Here is a 27,122-nt window from a genome sequence, read left to right on the forward strand (position 1 = left end):
GGACATACAAATCAAAACCACAATAAAATACTACTCCATACCCACTAGAATGGCTATTATTTAAAAAGAAACAAAAAAATGGAAAATAACAAGTATTGGTGAGGATGTGGAGAAATAGGAACCCTCATGTACTATTGGTGGGAAAATAAAATGGTGCAGCAATTATGGAAAACAGTGTGGCAGTTTCTCAGTAAAAGTTAAGTATAGAATCATCATATGACCCACAATTCCACTTCTAGGTATGTACTCAAAAGAGCTGAGGACCTCAACGGATGATTTGTGCACAGATGTTCACAGCAGCATTAGTTGCAATTGCCAAAAAATGGAAGCGACCCAAGTGTCTACCAACAGGTGAATGGATAAACAAAATGCAGTATTTACATACCATGGACTATTATTATTCAGTCATTAAAAAGGAATGAAGTTCTGATAATGCCACTACATGGATGAATCCTGATAATATCATGCCAAATGAAATAAGTCAGACACAAAAGGACAGATATTTAATGTTTCCTCTTATATGAAATAATTAGAATATGCAAATTCATAGAGACAGAAAGTGACAGAGCACAGGTTGGGGCATGGGGAGGGAATAGAGGGTTAATGCATAATGGGTACAGCATTTCTGTTTGGGGTGACAAAAAATTTTAGTTATGTACAGTGGTGATGGTAGCACAACACTGTGAATTATGATTAATGCCACTGAATTGTATGCCTGAGAGTGGCTGAGATGGGAATTTTATGTTGTTTATGTCTTACCACAGTTTTAAAAAGAGAGAGACTAGAGAGACGATGACAAATACAATTCCCCAGGGTCTGGCTCTATTAATGACCATCACACCTAAAAGGACATTACTGGGTCAACTGAAAAAATAAACGGGTATGTAGACTGTAAGCTTTATATCAATGTTAAATTTCTTCATTTGATAACTATACTTAATGGGGTTACAAAGTAAATATCTTGTTCTTAGGAAATATATATGGAAGTATAATATTAAGTGCTAAAGTGCAACCTACTCTCAAATGTTTAGAAAACAGAGAGACACAAAGATATAGATAGATCAACAGAGAATAATAAACAAATGTGGCAAAATGTTAAAAGTTGGTAAATATCTGTATCTAGATAAGGGATATATTGAAGTTCTATGTACTGTTTTTGTATTATCTTTGCAACTGTCCTGTAAGTTTGAAACTATTCAAAATAAAATGCTTTTTTTTTTTTAACTATTAGGCCTGATTGATTCCATTTGTAAATGTTAAGATAATAGTCTCAGCAAGAGTTGGATTTTATCATACATTATCACCCCAGTCCCTTTTCTAAATGTCTTACCTACAGTTAAATGCTTAATAAACGTTTTTCTGATAAAGGAATAATTAATGATGAGCAAATTGCCCTAGGAAAACCAACTGATAACACTAAGATTTCAAGCACATTTTTAAGATCTAACACTTATTGTATATTTATCAAGTGCCAAGCATTGGGTCAGAAACAACCACATAAATCATCTTATTAATGAGCCACACCCAGATACTCCTGTATTCCCAACATTATTTAATATTTAATTAGAACATTAAACAGTTCTAATATTTGCAACTTTGATCCCACCTATTCCCTAGAACTCAACTGGAACTCAATCCCTACTGGAACTCAACTCCTCACTCTCAGAATCTTAAACATGTTAGATGCTTTCTATTAGGTAATGACCAAAAGACATCCTTGTGCCTGTTTTTGCTTGTTTGTTTAGGAGGTACTGTGGATTGAATCCAGGACTTCATACACGTGAAGTGTAACCTCAACCACTGAGCTACACCCACTCCACACTTGTGTCTGCTTTAAAGTTCCTAACTCCAGAATAAATACCATTCACCCCAGTTATGGCACGTGGTGATAAAGGTGATAATTTAAAACAAGTATCTCTCTTGGCTCACACAAGCTGAAGAATAAACCTAGAATGCTAACAAAAACTGAATGTATACTCGGCAGAAGATACTGGACTTTGACATTCTTTCCAACCTCAAAACTACTTCCTTTTATTCTTTTTAAAAAAATGGACTATTTTTTATTTTATAACATTCAGTATTCAGTACTTATTCCCTCAAATACATTTTTTTTCAGACGAAAAGCTGTATATTTATCTTTTTTTTAATGAGTGGTTCCTGAAGTTCTCTGTGACAACTGATCTATCAGAGTATCGTTATTGAATATTCTAATGCTGTGCCTATTCAATCTTCTGATGTAAACATATGTTTAGTTTTACATAGCTCCTTCACTAACTAACAAAAGTTTGATACTAAATATTCATTTATCTGTTAAAAGAAACCATCCAAAATAATGTAAAACACCCCCAATACATGAAATCCTCATAGTTTGATGGATTTTTTAAATCTCTTACTTTTTTAAAAATTCTTTTTAAGATACATAGATCAAAAAAAAATGTTACATTAAAAAACATAAGAGGTTCCCATATATCCCCACACACACCCGACCCCCCCACTCCTCCCACATCAACAACCTCTTTCATCATTGTGGCACATTCATTGCATTTTGCCAATACATTTTGGAGCACTGCTACTCCACATGGATTATAGTTTACATTGTAGTTTACACTCCCCCAGTCCATTCAGTGGGTTATAGCAGGATATATAAGGTCCAGCATCTGTCCCTGCAATATCATTTAGGACAAGTCCAAGTTCCAAAAATACACCCACATCACATCTCTTCTTCCCTCTCCCTGTCCTCAGCAACTACCACGGCCACTGTCTCCACATCAATGATACAATTTCTTCCACTGCTAGAGTCACAACAGTTCTATGGTAGAATACCAGTAAGTCTCTAATCCATATTTCACTCCTCCATCCAGTGGACCCTGGGATGGTCAGAAAGCCTTTTTAATTTGAATGACCTCAGAAGGCAAGTTTATCAGACCTAAGACTCCCCACTCACATACTCCTTATCAGAGAACTGGGAAAAAGAAAAAATATTCCAACAGCATGATGACATTACAATGTTAACAACATATTACTCACTATTGTGCTATAAGAAAGAACTTGCAAGTGGGCAAGGAACTTTCAGGAAGCCAAAGAAACAAAACTCTTCCAGTCCTCAAAGCACAAATGCATCCAAATGCCAAAGCAGGTCACACTGTCCAGTCTGTATACAAGCATGAGTGGGTAGAGAGGAGGGAAAGGGGATGGAGAGAGGGGAAAGCATTATTGGCCAGGTTGCTTGTCAGCTCCACGACATCTTTCTTGGATTCATCAAGAACCGTTTTTAACAAAGAAATATTGAGAGCTCCACGTATTTTTATGATTTGATTATTAATGTAGTCATAGAAAACACAATATATGTAAGTAGAGGCATAATATAATAATGGTTGCAGACATTCCCTTTGCCATCAGTCAGATCTACATCTAAACGCTGTCACTTTCTTGCTATGTGACCTTGAATAAATTATTTATCTTCTCTGTGCCTTCACAGGGACAGAGTATCTATCTTATAGAATTGTTAAGAGTATCAGATGAAGAAATATATAAAGTATTTAGTATAATGCACAACTCAGAGTAGGTTCTTCTTATTGAATAGTAAAATTTTCTTCTCTTTACTCACCAGGCAGGTCAGAAATTATGACAGAAGAGCTATGTCAATGAATAAGACATGATAAGGGTACAGAAGCCAAACACTGGAAGATCCTTACTATTTGGGATCTAGTCATAAAAAACCCAGAAATATTTAATCTTGGCAGATGAAATTAAGTAACAGTGCCAGGACCTTATGGTAGATGCATAATAAATGTTAGATGAGTTGGAAACATACTATTTTGAATCCTCAGGTATCTATTATCAAAAAGTTTGGCAAAAAAAGAAAAAAGAAAAGGGAGGGGGTGAAAATGAGCCTCATCTTAAATATGCCTGTCGATATATTTAAGTAACAAATAAGGGATTTTTAGAAGCCTATTTAACACCCTAAAAACCTCCCATTAGTAAAAATACTCTTAATTCACATTATTTACTTTCCTTTATTAGTTAATAAGATCTATGTATGTAATAGTTTTTAATTGCTGATAGGGTAAATAAGTTTGAAAGATCAGGGTACAAAACTCTCCTCCTCCCTTTACTTCAAAAAGATTAATGGGACCTTTGAGGCTCCTTCAACTACTACTCACAACCAAGGCAGCCTAACCACATGCCATATGGGAAACTATTTCATCTTCAAAATTGGGAATCAGAGAGAATGTATGATTAAGTTCAAAATCTGAAGGAATCTTATTCTTTGAATACGCAGAGTAGAATCGCAGTGATAGCTCTAGGGAACCCAGACCACTGCTGCATTATAAACCTGACAGACAGAAGTATACAAATTAAGTATCTAAATATAAGGAAAAACTATACAGAACTGAAACAGTTTGTGGTTAAACCTCATCATAATGTGGTCTTCAACTTCCCATTTCACTTCCTAGGCATCAGCTCTGTGTTTTTAACCACTTGATCCACCTCCTAAGCAATATATCATAGAAAGGGCACTGAAGAACATTCAAAAGAATGGGCTCTATATCACATTCTACTACTTACTAAACATACAAACTTAAACCAGTCACTTAAAACCCCTATTTGCAGTATAAACAGAATATTGGGCTAGACTTAGTGCTTTTCAAACCTATCCACAAAGTTATGCCATTTGGGGTTGATGTATCAGAAATCCAAACCCAACTTCCCTACTGCTATAATCCAGACTGAAAATGTGTACATTTTTTCTTTTAAAGATTTATTTTTTTATTTCTCTCCCCTTCTCCCCCTCCCCCAACCATTGTCTACTCCTACTCTGTGTCCATTCGCTGTGTGTTCTTCGTCTGCTTGCATTCTTGTCGCTGCACCGGGAATCTGTCTTTTTTTTGTTGCGTCATCTTGCTGCCATCAGCTCTCTGTGTGTGTGGCGCCTCTCCTGGGCAGGATGCACTTTTTTTTTTCACGCAGGACAGTTCTCCTTATGGGGCGCACTCCTTGCATGTGGGGCTCCCCTATGCAGGGGACACCCCTGCATGGCACGGCACTCCTTGTGCACATCAGCACTGCACATGGGCCAGCTCATCACATGATCAGGAGGCCCTGGGTTTGAACCCTGTATGTCCCATATGGTAGGCGGGCACTCTATTAGTTGAGTCAAATCCATTTCCTTGTACATTGTTCTTATCTACTCCTTTCCCACAGCAACCAGTTACTAAATTCTGTTTATTTTTCCTCAAATAACTCAAATCTCTCTCCTTTTCTCCTTTCCCTGTTCCATCGTAACAGACTTCCAACTGGTCTCTCTTGCCCCATTTTATACCACACTGTTGAATCAATTTACACATAAAATTCCATGCTAGGGGATTTTTCACTGTTAGGATATGGACCAAACTCCTTAGTGTAAGAGTTAAAGCCCTCTCCAATTTATCTAACTCTCCAACTACATTAATCTCATGGTTCTCCTAGGTGAAACACTCTGCTCTGCAAACTGCAGAAGAGTAACTTGGGCTCAGCTCACTGTTATCCTGCCTTGAATGTTTCCCGTCTTCTCTCTTCTCCAAGGCCTAGATTTCCTTAAAGGCTCCAGAAAAGTTTCCCTATATACTACCTCTAAACTTTTATATAACTCTATTTTATTGACGTGGCTCTTAGTACCCATTATTTTGTATTACTCTTTATCTTTTTATGTAAATATTTGGTCTTTACAACTAACTACTAAGTGTCTTGATGACTTATAACTCTTCATATACCTGGGGTTTAACTTGTCAGAGTAGATATCCAATAAAATATTTGTTGTTGATGGTAACTACTACTTTGGACAAGTCGTTTAAACTTTATAGGTCTATTTTCCACACCCAGAAAATGATGACAACATACACATTTCCTTCTAGCTCTAAAATGTATCATGGTATACATACTGCTACACAGCCTGTGTTTGTTTTTTATCTTTCTTTTTTCTATATATATTTATTTATAGGTAAATTCCCGAGGGACCAATTCTCCTATAGTTAAGTTTATTTATTGGGTAACTCTTTCTTGGTAGCATCCTGCCCTAATTCTAGTATACAGTAGATGTTCAGAAGAAAGGAATTTATAGTCTCAACAAGGAAGCAAACATCAGAGGAAATATGCATATATAAATTTTTAAAATTAATTTTCATAATGAACTAGTACAGGGGTTCTTAGCCCCTTAATTAGTTCAGGGAGTCTGTTGAGTTTGAATTGAAAAATATCAACTTATTACCTTTATTTTTTCTGATCTCCAACTGAAATATAGCATTTCCTTCACTTATGAATATATTCAATAAATAAATTACAGTAGTATTCATTTCACCTGACTGGCAAATGGGTCCATGGAAAAAAAAAGGTTAAAAACTCCTGAACTGCGTATTACAAAAAATTACAAAAATGAAATGAGAAAGAAGGAATTTAACATTGTTCAAATGAGCAGTTACCTTGTATCAAAGACCCAGGAATTAATTTTAGGCAACCAAAGAAGCTAGGATGAAGCAAATTTGAAGTCTAACTCTCAAAGAGATATGCGAAGTCTCTATCACTGGTTAGTAAACGAGATGGAGCAAGGCTTCTCGCTCATGTTAGATTTTCGTTCTTACTACCAAAAGAAAATTTCAAAAAATTAACAGCCAGGGAGCTCCAGTTCAAAGGAGACAAAAAATTAAAAAAAAAAAAAATACTCACAAAGGAATGCATAAAAGCAAAACAATTTTAAAACAAATGAAAACTTGCTATCTAAAATATATATTTGTAAGCAGCATTGTATTTTCCTGTTGTCCTGCCTCAATTACTCACATGAGACTATCTTTCTATAAATATCAATTAGGATTTTCTAATACTAAAGCTTCAGAGGAATTCTCTTCTCCCTTTCCTTTGATGTCAGTTGTTAAAGATTTTTTTTTAAAAAAGCACTAATAGACCAACTCATTTAAAATGACCCTGACTTTTCAAAGAACTATTTTAGAACACAAAACTGATAGTCAAAGCTACATTCTATATGTAAAAAACTTTGATATGGTTAAGGTACAAGGTTTATAAAGATTTCTGAGTCAGGTTTTGAAGAATGAGAATAGAACCTCTTTAAATGTTCATACCTATTCCCCTTTTTCAACTCCTGTTCCTCAATTCTATCCTACAATATCTGTTAATTTCTGCTTTGGACTCTGTTTATTACTTTTTCCCTGACTTTGCTTCATGTATACATATGCACATGCACTCACACACACAACCACAAGGTAATAGTCTGGTGCTAGGAGCTAGGGTTCTTGTCCTCTTCCCTGTCATGTCCCCATATATAAAGTCATGGAATCAAATTTCTCTTCCATGGTTTCCCAACCACCAAATCTCTCTTATCAACCACCAAATCTCTCTTATCAAGAATGGAGAGGAGACATGGAGGTAGTAGCAAATATGGGGGGGTGGGAATGAGTCATTTACTCACAGGAACTGTATGCTCATTAAAGCCAACTCAATCAATCATATGTAGATATTTACAGCAAAAGTTTTCATCTCAGGTTTATTTTCCAGAGCCTACAACCCTCACACATCCCCCCCCCCCAACCTTCCTAAGTATACTAAATATGTCCTCAGAAATAAAAGACTTGATCCTGAATTTGAGCAAAAGATAACTGCAGAAGAAAACCTGTAGCAAATTAAAGTTCAGAAATGCATTTTAGAAGTTTAAAGGTTCTTGGGATTTTCCACCTTAAAAAGATCCATGATATTGCTCCTAAGAATCCCAAGAAGAAACCAAGACCTAATATATTAGGCTAAACCATATGAAATTGCCAATATTTGACTTTTTACCCTGAAAATGGCAATTTCATATAGTTCAGCATAATATTTAATTTATTCCTTAGCTTCTGTGAGGGCAAAACAATGCTAGACTGGAGCTATACAATCCAGAACTTAAAACTTCAAAATAGTATATTAAGATACAATCTAGCTTCACCAATAAAAAATGAAAGTGCAGTTAAAAGTGTATGTATGCGGAAACGGACTTGGCCCAGTGGTTAGGGCGTCCGTCTACCATATGGGAGGTCCGCGGTTCAAACCCCGGGCCTCCTTGACCCGTGTGGAGCTGGCCCATGCGCAGTGCTGATGCGCGCAAGGAGTGCCCTGCATAAAGAGCCGCCCAGCGCGAAAGAAAGTGCAGCCTGCCCAGGAATGGCGCCACCCACACTTCCCGTGCTGCTAAGGACAACAGAAGAGGACAAAGAAACAAGACGCAGCAAATAGATACAGAGAACCGACAACCGGGGAAGGGGGGGAATTAAATAAATAAATAAAAATAAATCTTAAAAAAAAAAAAAGTGTATGTATGTATGTGTGTGTGTATGCATATATATATATATATATATATATATATATATATATATATCATGAAGTTTTCCTCTTTAGGAGCCAAGGAATTCCTAATCTTCAGCAGCGTTTATTAAATGAACAGACAGCTGCTTTTTCTCTACACCAATATTAAGTCTCCAGTGAAGGTGTCAAGACGTTGATGACAACAGAATTGGATAGCTAGTGAAATGAGTTTGGGCCCAGGTGCATATTGCCTCAAAAATCAGCCAGATCAATTCCCAGGAGTTTTCCCACTGCTATATCACCTATCAATTCCCCATTTAATTTCCTACCAAATGTTGGCTCTCACCTCTGCAGGAAGTTAGTTCTAACTGCTCTCACCATTTAGATGCATTTTCATATAATTTCTGTGCTGAATATTTCTTTACAAGTTTTATTTTTCATTAATATCATACTCCAATATTCATAATTAAGCTGACAATTCACCAACGTAAAGATTGTCTTCTTTTTTATTTATTTAACATTTAGTTCCTTAATAATTAATAATAATTACCAAATGTCTTTTATGTAAAAGTTATCATAGCAAGTCCCACGAGGGACACAAAGATAAAACAGACTACATTATCTGCTTTCAAGGAGCTTACAGCATTAGAGAGAGGCATGCCAAGGGGGCAAATAAACAAAAATATAAGAATACACAACTATGACATGACAAGTACCACATCACAAGGAGGATTCAGAAGTGGGAAAAATGATAGCCTGCTGGATTGAAAAAAAAATCAGGAAAATTTTCATAAAACTGATGGTTTGAACTGATTTTAAGAATCAGTAGGTTTTTTTTTTACACAGGGAACATGGAGAGGGCAACAGAGTAAACACATTTAAAAACTGGGTGATTAAATGAATTAGAGCTACATGTGACACATCTAAAGAGTAATGTTGAGGGGAAAAGTTCCAAAGGATAAGTACAGTACAATAGTTCTTATGAAAAATTTCAAAACAAAATTACATGCTCTTTGTATAAATGTTTTTTAAAAAGGATAAAATAGGAAATACAACGTTATATATCAATTCAGGCCATTAGTCACTTCCCTAGAAAGAGGAAGGAGGAAGAACTGCAAGGTAGGACTTTAGTTATCTATAACATTTTATATCTTAAAGAGAGAGATATCAAAAATAAGCATGACGATATGTTAATATCCATTAAATTTGGATATGGGCTCAAAGTTATCTGTTGCAAGGGTTTTTTCCCTAAACTTCTAAGTCTTAGAAATAGCTCATTATTTTAAAAATTTTAAATGAAGTAATCAGTTAAATTCTCCACTGGGAGAATAGTGGAGTCATTAACACAAAATAATACAATGGTTCCTCCAACCTTTAGGGAAATATTTGATCAGTTCAGTTTTAAATTGAAGAGAATCCTTCACATCGCTCACACAGTGTGCACAAAAGATACTGAGAAGGTGGGGGGGAGCCGACGTGGCCCAGTGGTTGAACACGGACTTCCCACATACCAGTACCTCAAAAAAAAAAAAAGGGAAGTGGACTTGGCCCAATGGATAGGGCGTCAATCTACCACATGGGAAGTCCGCGGTTCAAACCCCGGGTTTCCTTGACCCGTGTGGAGCTGGCCCCACTGCGCAGTGCTGATGCGTACAAGGAGTGCCCTGCCATGCAGGGGTGTCCCCGCGTAGGAGAGCCCCATGCGCAGTGCACCCCATAAGGAGAGCTGCCCAGTGCGAAAGAAAGTACAGCCTGCCCAGGAATGGCGCCACACACACAGAGAGCTGACACAAGATGATGCAACAAAAAGAAACACAGATTCTTGGGGCTGCTGATAAGGATAGAAGCAGTCACAGAAGAACACACAGCAAATGGACACAGAGAGCAGACAAATGGGGGGAATAAAAAAAAAAAATCTTAAAAAAAAATATGGGGTGGAGGCTGTTGAAAATGGACAAGAAGGAAGTTTTTATTGCCATCCTAAATCAGATATCTGAGGGGAGTGAGAATCACCTTTCCACATAATCTAAATGCTGGTATAAATAAGTTATTTCCCCAAAAACGAAGCCAAGGAAACTTTCAGTTACATAGGAATTCAGATAAGGACCCATTGTGAGTAGTTATTCTGTGACTCTTTTCTCCCTTCCCTGCTCCCAAACACTCAAAAACAAAAACAACATGTACTCTTGCCCACTTAAGAAAGAATTAAGAATTGGCAGCTTTGCTGAAATAGACAGCTTCCAAACCAAGGCCCTTCTCTGGTGAAGATGCTGATAGGGCCCACAATATTGAGTAAAGAAACCACAACTGAGTGAAGTTTAGAGGAAGGCATATCAATAGAAGGTATCCATTTTCCCTGTGTCCCAACTCTTCCCAGGGGAATCTAAAAACCTCTAAAGTGTACTGTATACTATCCACAGGGATCTGTTGTTCTCCAGCAAAAATGATTAAAACAAAAAATCCAAATTCTCACTTCAAAACCAATTTCTCTTCACACACAAAACTCAATGAAATTAAAAAACACAGGAAAGATTTAGAATCCAAGCATAATGAAAAATCTTGTTTTTTGAATGTTTTTGTCAATGTCCTGTTTATCATAGTCATTGCTTTTAACAAAAGTTTCATTTGTACACCTTAAAACCAAGTCTAAAAGAAAACAGCTTGCAGGGACCTTGGCAGAAGCAATAAATACATCTACACATTGAATAAAACAAACACCTTGACATTATATATCTGAATCATCAAAGATGTAGAACCCTATTCACACCACTCCAGGGCACCCAATTCCCCCAGGCCGAAAAGAGGTCCCTTCCCCATTGTACCTTCAGGCAGCCCTTCCTCAGTCACTGTTCATTTTGGACTGGAAGAAAGGAAAGTGGAATGGAATGACAGAAGTCCTTCCATCTTCTAGCACAATATAATGTTGTAGAATGAAACAAACACTAGAACAGGACATGGGAGGGAATAAAGAGGTGAACATTTATTACCTCCCACATGCTAGACACTGAAGACTGAATTACAGCCAAAGCTATCGCTAAACTACTTCTGTGATCCTGAATAAACCTCAAGGATTTTGTCTAAAAGTGAATGAGGGAGACTAAGAAACTATAACAGTCCCTCCAGCTTCTAATTTCATGTTACTACAAACAAGATGATCTCAACAACCAATGTGTTAAGGTTAAGTATAATGAAGTTTAAAAGTCTTTTGCTTTGTCCCTCTCCACTCTACCCTATATATCACTAACATAGTAATATTTCTAGATGTGAAAAATTTTATCATCCGATGCTTAAAACCTGTCAATGGCTCATCATTTACTGCAATACAAGATAAAGTTATCCATGATTCGGCTTTGCCTACTTCTCCATCCACATCCCTGCCCCTCCAACCCTGCCCCCTAGTCACAATTACTTAAAAGTTACTTGAAGAAGTTTGGCTGTTTGATTCCTTTAAGTTTTTGTTCATGCTATTTCCTCAGCCTGGAATGTGCATCTCCCCTTCATGTATAAGGTACACTCTCAGCGTTATCTTTCAGGACTCAGATCAAATGTCATCTCCACTGGGAGGCACTTTCTAATCTCTGTATACCCAAAGCAGAATTGATCTTTGAGCCCCCACTTTCCTCCCTACATACTTCTATCATTACATGTATCATACTTCATTCCATGTATTTATTTATACATCTGTATAATGTATACATGTATACATTTATACATCCTCCCTCTAGATCCATAAGCTCTTGTGGTAGAGAACTTCTCTGCCTCGTCTGTTCCCTCAGTGTCTAGGACAGTGCTTACAAGACAGGAAACATTCAACAGATATTTAATTGGGGGGCAGGACAGAAGAGAAAGACGAGGGAAAAGAGTAGGAGGCCTGAAGAGTGGGGAATATAGCGGGTTCAAGTTTACTGGTACCATTATCTTTGGCATTTTATTCTTTCCCTATAAACTCTAGTTTTCAGAGAACTTATTCATTCCCTTGGCTACAGCTACCACATCTATGCCGATGAGCTGCAAAACAGCATTCCAAAACTCATTAAACCCCATTTCAACTCTAGCTTTAGGCTTATATCTCCAACAAGTGAAAGAGCTTTCCCTTGGACATTTCCTTGCCACTTTAAATCCAACACATCCCAAATAAACATGTTATATGTCCCTACAAAATGAGGAACCCTTCCTAACTTCTTTATCTTAGTCAATGTCTAGGACACTCAGGCTTAAAATGTCAGTCATACTTGACTTATTAGTCTCCTTCATCTTCCACATCTAATCCTTACTAAATTCTATTTTCCCTTCACAATACATATTTTTTTTACTTTTTCTTCATCCCAACCTCCACAACTCCACCTTGGGATTCATCACCTCACACACCTTGGTGCCAGTCTCCCTTCCCTCCAAGCTGACCTGTGTCATACTGCCACATTACTATCCTAATCAAAATTCTTCAGTGGTTCCCTATTTTCTGTCACTTAAAATCTAAACTTATAAGCCTGGCTTTAAAGACTCTATAAACATAGCTCCAAACTTACCTACCCAATTTCATTTTACCACTCACTGCTTCCCAGGTCTGTCTCATCACTGCCCGAAGAACATCCCAGGTACATTCCTATTCCCAGGCTTTTTGCTCAATCCCTAAGGTATGGAGTCTCTACTATGCAACTAACAATATACTTTCTTATTTTTAAATTTTATTTGTTTGGCTTAATAACAGAGGCTCAGAAAGTATTCATTCCTTCCTATTCCTCTCACTCCCAACTGGACTGTAAGCTTTATGTAAGGCCAAGGTTGTCATTTTTCTTAATCTTCTATCACACCTAGGAGAGATGGAAACTCATGGTATACCACTAAATATAAGAGTTTAGTAATTTCTCCCATCCAAAACTATTTCTTAGAGGAAAAAGAGGGATAGGGATAAGACATAATACAAAAAAAAAAAAAGTTGAACTAAGTTTTGTATAAGATTCCTGACTCTTCCACCTCTTCCAGTTCAGAAAGACTACAATCACCAGACTCAAGAGGTAAATAATAATCATGTGCTGACATCACAAGCACATAGCTTTGGTAATGATTATGAGCAGATGGGGGAGGGGAGCAGGGATGAAGGAAAGCAAGAATTCCAGTGTGCATGTCAACTGAAAGAAAAAGGGTGGAAGAACAGCTGTGTGATTTTATTTATTTTTAAAACACAGATAATTCTTCCTATGCCCCCTCCTCACCCCATTCTCCCTTTTTTTAATAAGTTTGTCATATTCTCAAACAAATCTCCTTCAGGAAGAAAACATATGACATATTTTCAGTGGAGCTGGTATCTGGAAGAGCTTCCACAAAGCCTAAGTCCTTTGAGAAAGCCAGCTGAATCTTCAACAATGCAACGTAATACGGTGGGATTCCTCCTGATATCGTGAGTGGAGACTCATTCTGGCCCTATCAACCACTCTTAGATGTAAGATAGACCGCCTCATGCCACACTAGACCCACAGAGTCTGTAAAGAAATTGGTCTTCATTAATGTACCCAGAACAGTCCAGTCTTAATTATCCCCAAATGGATTATTCTTTTTTGATTTCTGGAGCAAAACTTTTCATCCAAGATTGATTGTTTAGTGTCATTCTGTATATTCTCCTTACCATCAGGTAATTCAAACTTAGAAAGGCCAATAGTAGTAGTAATAATAATAATAAACCCAAGCAAAAACAAATCTAGTAAAAATACTACTATATTTTCAAACCAAGAAATTTCTATATTAAGCTCCCTGCATTAAAGACAGATAATCTGAGGATTAAATGCATGTGAAACATGATGCTGACCTTACCATAAGCACTTGAGGAGACTCCAGCCATAGTCTTAAGATTTCCCCACAGGTTGGTGCACTGTGTGACAGGAACAAGCAGAATTTAGCATAATAAGGCTGCTTGAATACATAAACTTCTACAAGAAATCTTATGGCTCCTGACTATCTCTTTAGGCCATGATGGTCCAGAAAAGCAGCTGAAAGGTCACAATGTACCGGTGCCTGCCTGACTCCTTGTCCCTGAATTCCTGGACCAGAGGGTCAGTACTTCTCATTAAATCCACCCTTTGTTCAAGGACCTACAATGACTCTATTGACCTTTCTATCAACATCCAACAGAGTCTGGCCTCTGAGTCCTCTCCACCAACCATAACTCTTGCCTGCTCTACCCATGACTTGACCAACCCACATTCTCTCCAGTCACACTCATTTATTCCCCCACAAGCACAAATTAGTCATTCATACCATCATTGTACACTGTATATTCTATACTTTCTGCCTGGAAGATCCTTCCTTTTATTTCTAACACTGAATGACTATTATGTGCCCTATACCACTTCATTTACTTGAATGTGCATGCTTATTTTATAGAGGATAGCAAAATAATTTCTCTAAGGTTACATCATAAAAGGTAGAACCAAGATTTGAAGCAGTCTTAACTCCATAGCCCATGCCTCTCTATAACTCTAATCCATAGCCTTCCACATTTCAAAATTTACTAATGCAGAAATCTTCCCTAACTTATCTCACTGGTTCTTAACTTTGTTTCTTCAGATTTTCTCAGCTCTTGCATACTCCATTTATAGCACATTAAACTTGGTTTTGTTTATGTTGTTTCCTAAATGTTAAAGTATAATAATCTGCCTTCCCATTTATATCATATACCCCATCTCCACTCCTAATATCAAGGACACCTGTCTTTACATCTTTTATATCTTCCCAAGGCCTGTCACTGTAGCCTGGAGGCTGCTTTTACCACAGGAGTGTTCAATCATTATTCAGCAATTACCTCTTATTTTTAAAAATATAATAATAAAATCCCTTCTATCATATTAAAAACCTACTGAAATCAGGCATTCACAATAAAACTGCCCTATATCTACATTCCAGTTATACAAATTTTTAATTTGTTAGGGCTGTTGGGAGGATTCCACAGTATACTATTCTACTCTTAGTAAAGATAGTTTTGAGGTCACATCGCAAGGCACTGTTTCAGGATTTTCCCCTTGGTGGAACAAGTGTTAGGGGTAAGGAAAGGGGCCCTTAGAATGATCTCTGACCGATTCCTTAGCATGCTTAAGATATCCAGGGGCTCCCCAACGTAACAACTGGCACTGAGTGCTCCCATAACAATCTACAAATTTATTTGTAATACTGAGTTATTCCATCATAATTCCCTTGACTAATGAAATACATGCTTAATCTCAAAATTCCAAACAAAGCTTTCTGAGAACTGGGAATAGTGGTGGGCTATGGAACTACCCCTCACGTATTCCTATGTTTATTCAACACCTTCAGTCCCCACCCCCTGAAATATTATATGCAGTTCAACTAGGGGAAGTTGCTAAACACAGATATAAATAGAACGACAATATTGGCACCAACCAACTCAGAAAAATTAAAGCAATTACTGATAGTCAACAGCCTGGGGGGGGCAGTTACGTGTGATTTTTTAAAAATTAGATATTCTCTCCAAATTAAATCTTTTTTTTCTTCAATAGAAGTCTCAAAGGAAAAAGATTAAGGAAATAAAGCTTTAGGGAAATTTCCAAGTTGTTGGTGACATACCACCACCCAAAGTCAAATTAAAAATCAGCATCTGTTACTGGTCACCCTGCCTCACAAGTCAGCAGACTGCCCTTTCTTTGGCAAAGCTTTACATTTTTTTCTGAGTCTTTGGCATTTAATGAAAAGGATAAGTCAGATCAGGCAAAAAAAAAAAAATAGCAGTAGTTTGGGAATTATGGTCTTCCATCTTTCCTTCCTGCTTGAATGCATAATGTCCAAAATGGGTATCTGTTTCACTGTAAATTATTCATGTTAATGGATAATTATTGGCAGAAAGGAGCTGATAATCCAAAATGAGGTGGGGGCTGAAAAACAATCTCTTTTGGTTTTGGAATATATGCGTTCAGCTTATTTACCTTCTCAATTATTCCTAGCATGAGCTAATATTTGTATTCATAGGCAATCTTTAAGTACATAGTAACCCCCTGCAGTCTTCTTCCCTCCACCTCATCAGGAATGCAAACTCCTTTACTAGAAAGAAAAGTACTTTAAATGTTTTAAAAAGTTAAATAGTACAGAAAATGTTTTTAAAGGACAAGGTGCAGCTAGCCTTACCACCACCTCTTCTTTCTACTTTGTTCTTTCCTATCTTTGGGATAGGCTATGAAAGACAAAGGGATCCAGACTCCTCACAGATCTTCAAAATGAGCAGTGTGAGAAACCGAAGACTGAAAAATAACCAGATTTTGACTTTCTAAATAAAGCACCTTATAAATTACTTATAAAAAGAAAAGTCCTATTAATTCTTAGCTTTGCATTCATGAAAAGAAAACTCCCTGAAGAGTTGGGCGGGGGCGGGGGGGGGGGTATCTCTTACATAAAATTAATCACCAGCCAGCTTCTTTCAACTTAATTTTTATACCTGTATTGTGCCCAATAGAGCCAGTTAGATTAAATAGACAGACTAGCAGGAAGGGGGGGGGGCAGGGTGCGGCTGCAAGAGACGGAGGGAGGGAGACAGCGAAAGACAAGAGAAAGCCTCAGAGCGCTGGTCCCCGTGAACCGACAAGCTAAAAATACGTCGGCCCAGTAAACAAATCCCATTCCATCCCACTAGAGCCACACCGTTAACCTAGTAATTACGAGAAGAGGAGTGAGATCAGGCAGTCCCCGGCTTACTCATCATGAGCATCTAAAGTTTCCATCGGCTCATGGCAACTTTTCTCTTTTCTAAAGTTCATAAGCCTGCTCTAGAATCACAAACACACAGGTCTCTTTTTCGCTCTCTTTCTCCATACTGGTAGCACATCATTTTGGCTATCACTGGGGAAATACACGCTTGTTTTGTTTCATTTTACTATCATATTGAGACTTTAAAATAAACTTTATCCTACTCGGGGCGAGTAGCTTGCACTCTTAACAAGCCTTCCACCCTAAAACTCTACCATTCGTTTCCGAAAGTATAGCTGACAAGGGAAGAAGTTCCAAACTGTCCAGCGCAGTTTGGAGAGAGCGGCCAGGAATGAGGGAGAAGGGGTAGGAACGTGAGACGCCACTGAAAGGGAGGAGTAAAGGGGAAAAAGGTTGGATTGAAGCAAGGAGGAGGCAGGACAAGAAGGGAGGGGGTGCCCAGAGAGATGGCTCCCGGAGATAGTCTCCCTTTTCCTTTCAATCAGAAAGGAAAAGGGAGACAGGGGAGCTAGAGGGTCAGAGTCTAGGAGGTTGAAGAGGCGGGAGTAGACAGGGAGAGGATGTCAGGGCGAGGGGCTCCGTTACCCTCACAGCTCCCGGGGCCAGGCCCTAGGCCGGGGCGGAGCGCGCGGCCCGGCCGCCTCTCCTCATTCCTCAGCAGTGACCCCGGGGTCCGGCCGGCCCCTCCCCCGACGTCGATGGAGGCGGAGGCGGAGGCGGAGGCGGTGGCGGTGGCGGAGTCCGCGGCCGTGGCTGCTGTTCCGCACAGGATCAGGAGCTGGAGTCAGACGGGACTGAGCAGGACAGGCCTTCCCCAGTGGCTTTTTGTCTGCTCCACCCGGGTCGCCACTCCGACTCCGGCGGCTGGTTCAGGATCGGTGAATTTCGGCCGTCCGGCCGGAAACAAGAGCCAGTTTCCGGCCGGAGCGGGTTGGTGGTGACACCCAAACGGCCCCCGGACCTCCTCCCGCCCCTCCCCGCCCCGCCCCACCCCATAGCAGCCCCGCCTTTAGCGCCACGCCCCCGCCGGCGGCCGGTTTGGCGCTGGCGGGGCCCCTGACCCTGTGGGTTCCTGGCCCACGTTCCTGAAGCCCCTGGTCTAGAGGGTTCTTGAACCAGAGCCCGAAGGGTACAGGGTGGACTCTTGAGACTTTCGGTTAGAGTCGGTAGGCTACAGCCCTTTGGAAAGAAGTAGAAGGGGCGGGATAGTTCTAGAAAGGTGAGAGGGATGAAAACACTTTAGAACGAGAAGACTAAAATTCTAGTTCTTCTACGCAATCACTCTCAATTCACCAGAGGAAAATTAACGCTTCTTCCAGACCGATCTCTACCCAGTTATACACTTCCCTTGTTCCTTCATTCTTGAAGTGAACATACCTTTCTGTATTATAAACAATTTTTATTTACTATTGACACACCTGCCTTAGACTGTTAGTAAACAAAAAAAAAAGTTATGCAGCTCTTTTCTGTGGTGTTTTTTACGTTACAGCATAATTCAATTCTACAAAGAATTATTGAGTCCCTAGTATCTGCAAGGCACTGTGTCCAGTGGTATCCAGGATACAGAAATGAACAAGACATAATCCCAGGCATCAAGGATCTTACAATTTAGTAAAATATTTAAAGCTATCTTATAAAGCAGAACTCACAGATATGCTATGTATATTACAGTGTGCTATGGCTATGAGAGCATAGCCATGCACATCGTAGGACTTCAATATTTGCTGAATGAATGAATATTAGGAGAATGTGGAATATTTCAAGTAAGAAGAGCCATTTAATAAATGCTACTTTAAAACAAGCACAAAATGGAGTCAGTCCCTGTTATAGTTTGCCTAAAGAAGTTCTAAATTTTAATTCAGATTCCTAATATTGTGGCATTTGTTCTGCATATTCAAAGTAATCTTTGACTTGTGCCTGTCAGGCATGTGTTGCTGCAGTCAACTTTGCTGTCATCTCACAACTTTGTTAAGTCCTCAGTTTCTAAAGGGAACATAGATATTAGAATTAACCAGCTCATATAGGAAACTGACACCTAAAACAGATAACTTCTTTTTTTTTTTTTAAGATTTATTTATTTATTTAATTTCCCCCCCTCCCCTGGTTGTCTGTTCTTGGTGTCTATTTGCTGCATCTTGTTTCTTTGTCCGCTTCTGTAGTCCTCAGCAGCATGGGAAGTGTGGGTGGCGCCATTCCTGGGCAGGCTGCTCTTTCTTTTCACGCTGGGCGGCTCTCCTCACGGGCGCACTCCTTGCGCATGGGGCTCCCCCACGCGGGGGACACCCTTGCGTGGCATGGCACTCCTTGCGCGCATCAGCACTGCGCATGGCCAGCTCCACACAGGTCAAGGAGGCCCGGGGTTTGAACCGCGGACCTCCCGGGGTTTGAACCGAGGACCTCCCATATGGTAGACGGACGCCCTAACCACTGGGCCAAAGTCCGTTTCCCCAGATAACTTCTTATACAGCTGTATCTCTTGGGAATATGCTAGAGTTTAGAGTCGAGAATTTGGGACTAGGCCTGGAACCACAGCAAGGCCAAGCAGGTCAGAGCGCCTTGTGTGAAGCATGCCAGGACCTACAACTCTGGTTGGCCAGTAGAGCCATTTGGCCTGGGTTTCAAGCATGCAGGGCCACAAAATTTGGATACTATTCAGTGGCAAATTTGAATAGGAAAGTAGGATGAGATTTGGTCTCCTAAACTGCTGCTAACTCAAGTCCTTTGCTCATACCCACCACTTGCTAGCTAAATCTGAGGTTGGAGTACAGTTCCCCTAATAAGGAGCCTCAAAAATCCAAAAGCTGAGAGCCAAGTTATGACTGGCTGCTAACTATGTCTTTCTAGCCTTAAACTCCCTGATCAAAAACGTATTAGCACCAGGTATGTCATTCAAAGGCACTCTCCATCCTTAGTACAAGGCAGTCTTTTTCTTCTGGCATTGACCCCCAAATGTTTCCAAATTTGAAAGCTGGGCCAGGTTGTATCAAATTCAATTGTGACCACACTTTACAGGCTTACCTGGAAACACAGGGGTCAGGAAGGGATGGAGTTGCAGTTGCTTTGTGACTGTTTCTTGCTCTGAACATCCATCACTCATTGTTGTTTGTGTAATTGCTCAATGGGTTGCTTGTTTTCTGTCAGCCCAGCCTGTGTGGGTAGCAGTGTGGTCAGCCAGGCTGCATGCCAGGCCACCTGGGTTCTGGTTCCAGCTCAGCCAACCCCCAGAACATTAAGTGACTCCCTATTCCTATATGTCAGTTTCTCTGACTAGAAATTGGGGACTTCTTCTCTAATGATATGTAGCCATTTTGGCTGTCATTATGTTGGATGCCCAGAACTAGTCAGAAACACAACTGACTACATGTTTTGCTGCCAGGTAGAAGAGTAAGGAAAGAAAAGCAGCAGAGAAAACTCTACCAGTGCACCCAGGGCCACACACTCTCAAATGCCATTCAGTACATAGCTCTCTGCCACCCTAAAGGCCTGCTTTTGTTTACTTGTCTTAGCAATTCTAAGGGCTTCTCCAAGGAGCTCACTAAACTTTCTCTTCAACTTAAGCAAGAGCAGAAAATCCAGAACTTTGCCATTTCACCAGAGAAACTAAAAGGAGAGACTATTTCAACACTGGGGCTAAAGAAAAGAGGATAGAGAAATGTTCAGAGAAACCTAATTTGCAGGCAGCTAAGAAAAAAAAAATTATTGGCATTTATGTGCTTTTGTGGTAGAAAAGAGAACCACAACAAAATAACTTCCTTTTCACTACCACCACTATAATTTAGTCCAGTGGTTCTGTGGAGTTTTAGAAACTATGTATATGCCTAGGAACCTCAGACTGACTGATTCAGAATTTTTAGGAGTGAGGCTCATGAATCTACAATTTTTAAAAATATCCAGGATTCTTAAACACATTTCTACTCTTTGACCCAACAATTCTACTCTTAGGTATTTACCCAGTAGAAATGAAAATATATGTCCACCAAAAAAACTTAACAATGAATGTTCATAATGCTCTTGCAGAGTTTGTACCAATATTTCACACCAATGCAAAGAGTTGGTGGAAGGGTGATGTATGAGACCCATGTGTAATGTTATATATGTTTATTTTGTAAGTTTGCAATCTTTACTATACATTTATTGTTTATCTGTGTTTATGTATGAATGATATACTTCAATAAAAAATAAAAATTAAAAAAAAAGAATGTTCATAACAGCTTTATTCATAATAGCCCCAAGCTGGAAAAATTTCACATGTCACCAGAAGAAAAATATATTTAAAAACTGTGGTATATTCATACAGCAGAATGCAATTTTTAAAAGTGAACTACCTTTAAACACAACATTGATGAATTGCGAAAACATTTGTTGAGCAAAAGAAACCATTTATATGAAATTCAAGAACATGCAAACATAATCTCTGTTGATAGAACCGTGGTTGCCTATGGGGGAAGGTGGAGACTGAATGGACTGGGGCAGGAGGGAACTTTCTGGGGTGATAAAAATGTTCTCTTTCTTGATTGGGGCTGTGATTACACATGAACATCAAATTGTACACTTAAGGTCTGTGCATTTCACTGTATGTGATTTTACCTCAATTTGAAAATAAGAAAAAAAATATCCAGGTCTCCTTCGTAACACTTAAGCAGGTTGTAAATTTACATTTACTTGTGGGATTATTTGATTAATATTTGCTTCACCCACTAGATTGTGAAACTCCATGAGGTAAAGTCACCATTTTATCTATAGTGCCTAGCATAATGTCGGGCCAATGGCAGGCATTCATTCAATATCTGCTGAATAAATGAATGAACTGGCAGCCAAGGCTGAGAACCATTGCTTTGGTAGCTTATGATTTCACCCAGACCTTTATAATAGTATTACTGGGTCTCTCTATTCCCAGGCCTTCTATCTGCTTGCCCACCATGGCTAGATTATGTTTCCTAAAATATTGCATCACTCTCTTCTCTCCCTTTTCAAAAGCTATAGCAGACATGCTAAACCATCCACCCCCTTCTTCCTCCTTGCTTATAGAATCCTGATTATGCTAAATAGCCATTCTTCTCTAATGTCTATGGGCTTCACAGGAGATGGGGTGGGGGAAATGAGTGAAACACTGATCTAAGCTAATCATGGGGTTCCATTCCCCTTGCCAGTGATTGGTTTAGGTGTGTGCATGTGATATGGTTCTGATCAATCTGAGATGCAAAGAAATCTGTCAGAAGCTTCTGGGAAAGATTTCCTTGCTCTTATAAAGGAAAAGAAGAAGAAATTTTTATCTTCTTTTGTTAGGTTTGGAACTACTCTTCTGGTCTGAGGATAAGCTGACATACTAAGTTATGGCAGAGCAGAAAGATTAAAAGAATTTGGGTCTTTGGTGAACTGCTGAATTAACCAACTCTGGTATGGTCCTACCTGAAATTCTTGTTATATGAGATAATGTATCTTCCTTAATTGTTTAAGCCATTTTTCTCTTACTTGTAGCCAAAAGCATCTTAACTAATAAAAAGCCATCAATGCCTCCTTGATATCTATAGATCAAAGTCAAAATTCCTTTTCTGCTGTGTAAACCCCGTCTTTACCTGATTCCAGAATCTGGCTGACTAATTTCCACATCTACATTTTGTTCTACTTACTTTACCACCATTGATTTGCTGGCAAATACTAACAAAGAGCTCTCCAGGAGGAAAAATCCCTGGTTTGTTTGTAGTATATACCAATTTCTTTGGTGCAAATATTCCTACCACTGGCAATTTCAGGCTACCAATGTGATGTCATTAAACATTGGGAAGAGATGTGCAAAATAGCTCTAGCAAGACAGGAAAAGACTGCTGTTACCACCCAACGTTCTTTCCTCTGCCTTTAAATTTTCTCTGGATAGTTCAAGGACCAACCTGTATCACCTCCTTTCAGAGTCTTCCTGTAAATTACTAATCTATAAATGTCTTTACTAGTCAATTGGAATTTAACAGTTGCCATGATCTATTAAATTTTCACAGTATTTGTTTATAAGTTAAATATTTCGTCCATTAATGGAAAAACCTAGGAAAAATAAAAACAGCAAAACAGAGAAGTGTTCAATGATACCACACCTTCCTGTGCCTCCTAAAGGGTTTCTAGAGTAGGCATTAGGGGAACTCTTAGGAAAAAATTCCTTGTCTCCAGGTCCTATGAACACTAAAGATCACAGGAGGTAACTTATTGTAAATAGGATTTATCAGCTCCCAGTCCCCAGGAGAGTTATGTCAGGACATTAACTAAAAGGCTCTTGGCAAGATTGGGCATGTTCCTATTCTGGTCCTGACAAATCCCCTGAGGATGTAAGAATGGGCTTCTAAGGCCCTCAGAGGCCTCTCAGCAGGTAGGTAAGGAAGAGAAGCCAATTCCTGAGGCTGCAGAGAGAACAAGTGCTACCTTACCTGATTGGAATGCCAGCCAGATGGGTCAGCTTCATCTGCACCTCACAGGTGACACACCCCAGGCTTGGGGGAAGCAGTAATTAAGACTGCCAACACATTGACTGAGGCATTGAGGAGAGGCCTGAAAACGGAATGACAAAGTCACTGCGCTTGCTGACTAGGTCAGCACTGGGAGGCAGGCCAAAACTCGAGCTACTGGAAACTGTCTGTGCATTCAGGGGATAGAAGATGTGAGACTGAACCGAGCTCTGACTACTGCTTTGGGGCATTCACTTGAACCGTCTTCTCACCTCCTCTTTTTAATGCGTCTCATGGCCCAACTTTGACCTCTATGGCTACTCTGCACTAAAAATGCTTTCCTAAATTATAAATGTATGCTTCTTTTCCTGCATCAGATCTCTTGGGTTGAGTGACTATATCCAATTGGTATTCACTAGAATATCTCTTCATGTTGTATCCTCTGACTATTGCTTTCCAGATTACTGAACTCATCAGCATTCTGGCTATTCCCATGCTGCTTATGGCCTTTGGGCAAGCCAAGCCTGCAAATCTGGAAGAAAAAAAAAATGGAATTGTAAAGTGTTACCATTATTTAGGTAACCTTCCTAGTTTAAGAAGAGATGAAGTCCTGAGGTCAGAAGAAATTAGTGGACCAAGATCAAGAACTAGGAGAAATTCAATGAAAAGTGAAGTATTCTTGGGGCGCCCCAGGGGAAAGTTTAAGCACTGAGGGAATTTAAAAAGAAAACATTCAATTGAAAGAAAGCTAGAAGATAATCTAGGAGCTGTACAACATCATGATTTTGGTGGTGGATGATGACCACAGTTAAATAGTAAAAATCCAGGAATGTTCCTCTATTACAAGGTGTTACGATATGGAGATAAATGGGGAAAATACAACTAATGTAATGTGTAGACTAAGTTAACAGTAATAGGGTAGTATTTTCACAGCAATGACAAGGTACTATATCAATGCAAAGGGTTAATAATGGGGGGTTGTTATAAGAAGATATGGGATTTTTCCTTTTGGAGAAATGAACATGTTCTGAAATGGACTGAGCTGATGACAGCACAATTCTATGATGAAACTGAGAGCCAATGAGTGTACACTTTAGATGGACTGTACAAGGCAGAGGGCCCCATGGTGAATGATGGATGGCGATTAACAGTGCAAAACGAGAATATTCTCTCATGAACTGTAACAAATATACAGTACTAATACATGGTGTTAATAATAGAATGGTTTGAGGGGAAAATACACTGAATATAAGCTGTGGACCATAGATAGCAGTAATGTCGTAATGATGTTCTTTCATCATTTATAACAAACGTGTCACAGCAATGTTAGGAGCTGGTGGTGGGGTGATATAAGAGAATCCTGTATGGTATACACGATTGTTTTGTAAACCCACAACTTTTCGAGAAAAAAAAAGAAAGACAGAAAAGAAAAAGAAAACACTGACATGGGAAGAGTAAGAAAACCTGCAGGACAGAATAATGAGAACTGATAGAAGGCGGTCACAAGTGCTAACCAGGAGCCCGGCCCTGCCAGCCTTTAAGTGGGCCCCCTTCCCTAACAGCCTTTCCCTGGGCCATGGATCTCACACTAGTGACAGCTCACCTCTTACTGGCCAGTAAATAATGCATGGAAGGTATGGAAGGCATGTGAAGATGTGACCAGTGCACTCAAGGAGCTTCCATGAGCAAGACTAGGCATTCAGAGTCCAAATCCTTCTCTGCCTGACATGTGCCCTTTACCTTATCCAGGATGAAACATGAAAGGTGATGAAGCCTGTAAAAGTTCCATTTGGCCTTTGACCAAGACATTCATTGCTGAAAGAACCTGAGAGCTCCGATTCTTACTGTCTCTACAGTACGTTCTGTCTTGATTTCCTGCTTCCTACCAAATTTTCCTTTTGATCTTTAATTTCCTCCTTTCCTCCTTCTCTAGATGAATAGCATTTACAGGTCTCTACGCAACAAACAGCTTCTAACACTCAGTCAGAGAGTACTGTGGTTACTTCTTAGAACTGAAGCCAGGCAGTGACTTGGTGTTGCTCTAGCCTACGTGCCTGTGGGGCTCCCCCAGCACCCGCACACACACATCTACAGTTAGGTAACCCCGCAGGCGCCATACTGGAGTCCCTGCTTAAATCTAGGTTCCTTTTTTGTAGTCTGCAAACCATGATTGTTAATGCATATACATTGAATCATTGTATCTATCCCTTTCTCCCAATTCCTACTGCCACAATTTTAGTTCATTACCTCTGACCTTAACTATTGTCAAATAACTCCACAACTGGTCTCTTGCTTTAATTTCTCCCTTATCTGTCCTTCATGCTCTGCCTAAAACTAAGATCTGATTTTGTAATTCCCTGCTCAAAAGTGTACAATAGCTCTTGAAGGGAAATGCACCTACTGCTAACAACAACAATAATAATGTGATTAGCACTATACATTCCTGAGGAACTGAAAGAATTGAGAGAGTCATAGATTGCTTTGGGATCATCGTGTAACCGAGAAAGAAAATATTTAAAACAAAAAGTGGAGAAGCGGCTGTGGCTCAAGTGATAAGGGCTCTGCCTACCATATGGGAGGACTTGGGTTCCATCCCTGGGGCCTCCTTGTGAAAAAGAAAAAGAGAAAGCATGCCTGCATGGCAAGCTGAATGCCCGTGTGGTGAGCCAAGTGCCCACGCAGTGAGCCAAGTGAGCCAAATGCCTGTGCAGTGAGCCAAGTGCCCATGTGGGTGCCCACATGGTGAGCTGAGTGCCCATGTGGTAAGCCAAGTGCCTGCATGAGTGCCTGCGTGGAGAGATGAGTGCCCACTTGAGTGCCCACGTGGTGAGCCAGTGCCCGCACAGTGAGCTAGTGCCCATGCAAGTGCCTGCTTGGAGAGCTGAGTGCCCATGTGGTGAGCCAGTGCCAATGTGGCAAGCCAGTGCTCACGTGGCGAGCTGAGTGCTCACGTGGCAAGCCAGTGCCCGCGTGGTGACCCAGTGCCTGCACAAGTGAATCACAGAGCAAGATGATGACAAAACAAAAGAGAGAGGAAGGGGAGAGTCAAGGTGAACTGAGGTGGTGCAATTGACAGGGAACCTCTCTCCACATCAAAGGTCCCAGGATCAAATCCCGGTGAATCCTAGAAGAGAAAGACGAGACTAGAAGACAAAAAAAGAAAAAGATACAGAAAATCATACAGCGAATGGACAAAGACAGCAAAAACAGCAGGGCGGGGCAGGGAGAGGGGAAGAAAAAAATCTTTAAAAAAAAACCAAAAACCTCCTAAGGGAGGTGACATAATTCACATAGTAAGGAAATCATTCTTGATATAGCCTCCTTCCCCCGCACACACAGAATTGGAAGAGGGAGGGATGGTTGCCATTGCAAGGCACTGCTAGCTCTCTGGGCCTCAGAACAGGAACTGGAACATGTGATCCATTATTTAGCAGGACCCATTAACGAGTCCTTGGCTAAAATAAAATGAGGAAAATCAAAGTATGGAAGGAGGCCAAGAAAATGGGGAGTCTTTAAAGAAAGAGAAAGGACCAAGCAACATGGCAATATTAGACCTCTCCATTGCCCCCAATCTTTAGCAAAACCTAATACACAAATATCTCGTATAGAGGTACGATGTGGTGTGAAACAGCAAAACACTCTGGAGACAATGAAATGATC

General features: G+C 39.7%; 1 protein-coding gene across 16 annotated transcripts in view; it reads right to left on the reverse strand.

Moving 5' to 3' along the window:
• The window catches only part of OTUD7B (OTU deubiquitinase 7B), a 69,927-nt gene extending 46,354 nt beyond the window's left edge, over nucleotides 1–23,573 (reverse strand). For 3 of the 16 annotated variants that reach the window (XM_071207402.1, XM_058309621.2, XM_071207404.1), the window contains exons 1-2: nucleotides 16,456–16,568; nucleotides 14,134–14,191 (exon numbers count right to left, since the gene is read on the reverse strand). The gene's annotated coding sequence lies outside the window, so the exon portion shown is untranslated. Of the gene's footprint in view, nucleotides 1–14,128; nucleotides 14,192–16,455; nucleotides 16,569–17,616; nucleotides 18,005–23,444 lie in introns of those variants that run through there. The other 13 variants (XM_071207401.1, XM_058309619.2, XM_058309625.2 and 10 more) reach the window with 11 other exon arrangements.
• Between the last annotated feature and the right edge of the window lie 3,549 nt (nucleotides 23,574–27,122).

This window comes from Dasypus novemcinctus, chromosome 13, assembly GCF_030445035.2.
Source record: "Dasypus novemcinctus isolate mDasNov1 chromosome 13, mDasNov1.1.hap2, whole genome shotgun sequence".
NCBI classification, from domain to species: Eukaryota; Metazoa; Chordata; class Mammalia; order Cingulata; family Dasypodidae; genus Dasypus; species Dasypus novemcinctus.